Here is a 6,190-nt window from a genome sequence, read left to right on the forward strand (position 1 = left end):
TGATTAGTGAAGATGGAGCTAGTAGCTGACGAGTTTACTAGAGTTGATTCGGTTATTGAGGTGAGCCGCCGCATTGTTCGTGGAGGCTGCTATCTGAGTCTTTATCATTTATTCATATGATGTCTTTTGTAATTTTCATAGATGCTCCATGGTCTAGTGTGAGATTCGGGCTAGAGTTTCAGTATAACATTTCGTGATATTTATTGTTCAGAATTAATTATCAAATTATTTGGATACTCATTTAATTAATTAAGTGTTGCAAATTAATGGCTAAGGTATGAAAGTATGGTTCTCAAGGCGGATGGTGTTGGCTGGGTGCCAGTTGCGTCTAGGGGGTAATTTCGGACGTGACATCAATATAGCATTGGAGGACCAAGAGAAGACTATATTCACATGCCCCTATGGAACTTTTGCCTTTAGCCGGATGCCGTTTGGTTTGTGCAACGCTCCGACTACTTTTCAAAGATGCATGATGTCCATCTTCTCCGACATGGTGGAGGATTTTCTAGAGGTTTTCATGGACGACTTTTCGGTGGTAGGTGAATCTTTTGAGCATTGTCTCAACAATCTTAGACAAGGGCTCAAGAAATGTGTGGAGACTAACCTTGTGTTTAACTGGGAGAAATGCCATTTCATGGTGGATTAAGGCATTGTATTGGGGCACAAAATTTCAAAACATGGCATAGAGGTTGACCGGGTAAAGATCAAGATCATTTCCAAGCTTCCTCCACCTACTTCAGTTAAAGGTGTCCGAAGTTTCTTGGGGCATGCTAGATTTTATAGGCGTTTCATCAAGTATTTTTCCAAGATTGCGAATCCTATGTGCAAACTCCTTGAGAAAGATGCAAAATTTGTGTTTGACGAGAAATTCCTCAAAGCCTTTGAGGAATTGAAACCAAAGCTCATCACGACACCTATTATTGTCACACCCGATTGGTATCATCCATTCGAACTCATGTGTGACACCAGTGGTGTAGCTATTGGAGCAGTGCTTGGCCAACGTCACAACAAGGTTCTTCACCCGGTCTATTATGCAAGCAAGACACTCAATGGAGTACAGATGAATTATACGGTGACTGAGCAAGAACTTCTTGCCATTGTCTATGCCTTTGAGAAATTCCGGGCTTACTTGTTGGGATCCAAGGTGATAATGTACACAAATCATGCTGCTCTTCACTATCTTATGGCAAAGAAGAATGCAAAGCCTAGGTTGATTCGATAGGTCCTTTTGTTGCAAGAGTTTGATTTCGAAGTCAAAGATAGAAAAGGGACGGAAAATCAAGTGGCGGATCATTTATCAAGGCTTGAAGAGGCAGGGAGACCAAAGGGAGATCTTAAAATCAACGATGCTTTCCCGGATGAACACATATTGGCATTATCTAACACTTTTGCTCCTTGGTATGCCGATGTTGCTAACTACTTGGTTAGCGACCTTATTCCGGATTGATTGGAATCCTACCAGAAGAAGAAGTTTTTGAGAGATTGTCAGCAATACTATTGGGAAGAACCATTCTTGTTCCGTGTTTGTGCTGATAACATCATCAGAAGGTGTGTTCCAGAAGAAGAGATTATGCCAATTCTAAAGTCATGCCACGACTCACCGGTCGGGGGGCACCATGGGGGCAATCGAACAGTGGCAAAGGTGCTTGAATGTGGTTATTATTGGCCGTTGATTTATCATGATGCCAATCAAATGGTCAAGGCTTGCGACCAATGCCAAAGGAAAGGATCAATCTCCAAGAGGCATGAAATGCCAATGCACTTTGTGATGGAGATAGAAATCTTTGATGTGCGGGAATTGATTTTATTGGCCCCTTTATAAGCTCTTGTGGTATGAAATATATTTTGGTGGCTGTGGACTATGTGTCCAAATGGGTTGAAGCAATTGCCTTACCAAACAACGAGGCGAGTGTGACTACATTCTTAAAGAAAAACAAGGCTTTCACGGGGCTACTAGAGAAATATGGCGTCAAGCATAAGGTGGCCACACCTTATTATCCCCAATGAAGTGGCCAAGTTGAAGTTTCCAGCTGGGAGATAAAGAACATTCTAGCAAAGACTGTTAATACAAATAGGACCGATTGGTCAAGGAAGCTAGATGACGCTTTGTGGGCATACCGCATGACGTACAAAGCCCCTATTGGCACTTCTCCTTATCGGTTAGTCTTCGACAAGGCTTGTCATCTGCCCATAAAACTGGAGCACAAAGCCATGTGGGCTTTAAAAAGGTTGAACTTGGACTGGGCGAAAGCTCCAAATTTGAGGTTAACACAACTCAATGAAATGGAGGAATTCCGTTTCCATGCATATGAAAGTGCAATTGTGTACAAAGAAAGGATGAAGTTCATCCACGACAAAAAGATCTTTAAAAGGGAGTTCAAGTCAGGTGACTTGGTTTTGCTCTTCAACTCAAGGATCAAATTGTTTCCGGGCAAGCTCGAATCAAAATGGTCCGGTCCGTTTAAGGTGGTCAATATATACCTTTTTGGAGCTGCGGAATTAGAATCAGAGGATGGCTCCGAACCTTCAAAGTAAATGGCCAGTGAGTCAAGCACTACTTGAGCACAGATGGAGAAAAATATTTGGTGGAACAGTTAGCTCTCAAAGATGGTTCGTGCTCGACCAATGAGTGAACCCAAAGAAAGGCCAACTACGTCGTGCCACGACGTTAAATCAAGTGCTTCATGGGAGGCAACCCATGTGTGGTAACATTTTTTTTTGTACTTTAAATTTTAACTTTTGTTAGACAGATTTAATTGAGCAATTTAAAGTGTCTGTTAGAGTGCATGTGATTCAAAATATTATAACATTGGGTAAAATTGCGTGTGAGAGGGAAGAAAAGTAACCAATGGAAGTCTGCTACACATATGCGGTCGCATTTTAACTATGCGAACCGCATAATAGTCACAGACCCAGACAGTTTGTTTGGCAAAATTTGGTGGTAAAAATGCGGCAAGGTGGTCCACTTTGCGGACCGCATTTCAATTATGCGATCGCACAAGTGCACCACATTTTGTCCTCAAGTAACTCCAGTTGAACCCACCGCATAACATTTATGTGGTTGCATAATGTGTTATGCGGTGACTTATCCACCGCGAACCTCACAGTTAAGTAACCCTCGCATATCATCAGCATTCAAACACTTGCAAAACAAAAAGAAAAGAAAATATTTTTTATCAGAAAGAAAGCAAAACAAAACGAAAAAAAGGAGAAGAGAAAACGGCTAATTGATTCAAAAAGAACAAACAACACCTGTTGATTTCATCTCCCAAGTATTCTCATTTCCCCATCACTGGTATGTTCTCATCTCCCGATTTCATCCTTGTAAATTTTAGTTTAAATTTTGTTGTGTTTTGCCTATATTTTGGTTTCCTTTAGTTTTTGTTCCTTTTTCCTCTTCATTTGTGGGTATCTGTTCATAATGTTAGAGGGTTCTTGGATATGTAGTTAGGTTTGGGGTGCTGGGTAGTGAAATTAGGTTCGCCATTGTTGAGGGTTGAGTTCAAAATGTTGAGCACGATGACTTATACAGACCGCATAGTCGATTTGCGGTCCGCATTTTTGTCGCAGAATGAACCCTAGGTAGCCTGAAGAAGATGACAAAATGCGGAAACTTTGCGATCGCATAAGTGATATGCGGACCGCAAAGTCACCGCATACTGAAACAGTTTCATGCCTTTTGTAGCATGTTGTTTGCGGCAATTCTGCGATCGCAAATCCATCTTTGCGATCGCATAGTGTGAATATCTTCCCAAGCATTTTAGTTATGCGATGGTTATACAAACCGCATAATGGATATGTGATCGCATAACACATTGCATAACTATATCCTTTCAGTAGACAGAAAGTTTGCGACATGTTTGCGGTCCGCATAGTGGTTATGCGACAATATATCCTTTCACATACTTGTAATTATTTGTATTTTTTCTCATGTTGTCTGCTATGTTGCTCACACTTCATTTCTTTGCAGATATGGCTCCTAAGCAACATGTATCTTTTTCCAAGAAAAGGTCCTCCACCAGTCATCAAGCACAACAAGCCAAATGCTCACGACCGGACCCTACTACTGCACTTCCCTCCCAGTCTAACGAGGAGGAGACCTTACCCTCAGTTGACCTGCAAGCTGAGGCAAGAAGAAAAAGAGGAGATGACTTCCAACTCAGGTTTGGGGTCGACGGCTCTCGGGAGCTGTATAGAGAAGGGCTCACAAAATGGAAAATACTTGCCGAGAAACAATTAAGTCTAAACGGGCTATATGAGCAGTACCCTCACATACTGGAGAACATAAAAGCTAGAAAATGGGAGTGCTTCACTGAGTTGCCGGATGATTACAATGAAACAGTAGTCTGTGAATTTTATGCATCCTATAGAGCCTCCAGGACCCTCACCACAGCGCAATAAAGTTTTCTGTGATACTGTCTTGGTTCGGGGGAAGCAGGTGTTCTACAACATTGATACCATAAATGAGTTCTACTTCCCTAATTGGAGACCGGGCACAACTGAGTATGAAGCCAAATGGGCAAACCAGGATAATGAGCGTAGTTGGATGGTGTTAGTGATAACCAAGGGGACCCCTGCTTGGATTGACCCTCTACATGAAATATTCAAGGAAGATCTTACACGAGAAGGTTGATTCTGGCTCAGTTTTGTCACCTCTCGATTGATACCATCCCGAAATGAAACTGACATAAGCATTGAGAAAGCTCTTCTCATTGCATGCATTATGACTGGGATAAAGATTGATATGGGTAATTTCATCTTCCGACAGTTAGGTATCCGAGCCAACCAGACAGCTACGTCACTTCCATTCCCATGCCTGATCACAACCCTCTGTAAGGCTGTGGAAGTCCCTACAATGCCACACACTGACAAGATGGGGAAAGCGCTGAAGGATATTGATATCACGTGCATTAATGATGCAGTAGATGTTGCTCCCACAGAGGTTCAAACCTAGATTCCTGCTGATATAGAGCCCTCAGATTCCCAGACTCCTGTGTCTCCATAGGCTGCTGTTGCATCCACTTCCACTCCACAACCCACCTCTCAGACCACCATTGCTCAGCCTTCTGCCATACTGCCAGCTCTTTCGAGGCTTGGTCTCTTAGCTCAACATGTCAATGCTAAGGTAGACCAGCTTCTGAAGAACCTCCCCACCCTTATCAAGCAGGCATTGACTCCTATCTAGTCCTCAGTGACAACCCTCCAACAACAACAAACATCTTATGGGGATCACCTGAAGCAGCTTGAGTTGCGGGTTGAAAAGATAGAGCGAGGTGAGGTTGGTGACTTGAGAAAGCTCCGTGATGATGTAGCCACAATGAAGACTGAGCTCCACAAAATGCAAACTCAGGAGTTCGATCTATCCTCCTTCATGCCCAAGGAAGGTGAGCAAGGAGCAGACACGACAGTGGCTGGATTGGATCTTGACTTCTCCACATTGATGACAGACCCTGCACCTCAGACTCTCGGGGCTTCCCAGCCTCCAGCTTCCCCTGCACGGATTGACATTCCTTTTGAGGAGGATTGCGGATACTCTGCAGAGTCTGAAGGTGGGGAGGCAGACGAGAGAGATACTGATGAGAAGGGTAAGCAAATTGCTGCCCCTACAATTGTAGAGGAGGAACAAGCAGCTGTTCTGAAGGCAATTGAACATTCTCTAGCAGACATGGTCGCCCAATCCATTCTATCGACCACTCAGCTATCAGTAAGCAAGGCTAGAAGGTCACAAGCCCCAGCTCCAGTGTCGGGCCAGCCAAAGATCCCTCCTCCATCAGTGGAGTTCACTCCTTTAGCCGAGATCTCATCGGTCCCAGCTTTAGTATCAGAGGGTGACCCCAACATCATTCAGCTAGCTTCCAACTCCCATAGCGCTTAGTGTGCCTGAGGGAACCCCTAATCTCTGTTTTACATTCTTATGCATTAGGGACAATGCATGCTTTTCAGTTGGGGGTGGGATAGCCTTGTACAAACTTGTTTTTTTTTGTGAATTAAACTGTTGTACATATTTTTGTGTTATATAAGCCAACTTATGTGGTTTCTGTATATACTTGTGTTGTGATTCTGTATATACTTGTGTTGTGATTCTGTATATACTTGTGTTGTATGGTTTTTGTACATAGGTTATCTTTGTATATATAAAAAACAAAAACAAGTAGATAGTTATATGTTCATCTTTAGTAATTAGCAACGA

Source organism: Nicotiana sylvestris, chromosome 8 (genome assembly GCF_000393655.2).
Source record: "Nicotiana sylvestris chromosome 8, ASM39365v2, whole genome shotgun sequence".
Lineage (NCBI taxonomy): Eukaryota > Viridiplantae > Streptophyta > Magnoliopsida > Solanales > Solanaceae > Nicotiana > Nicotiana sylvestris.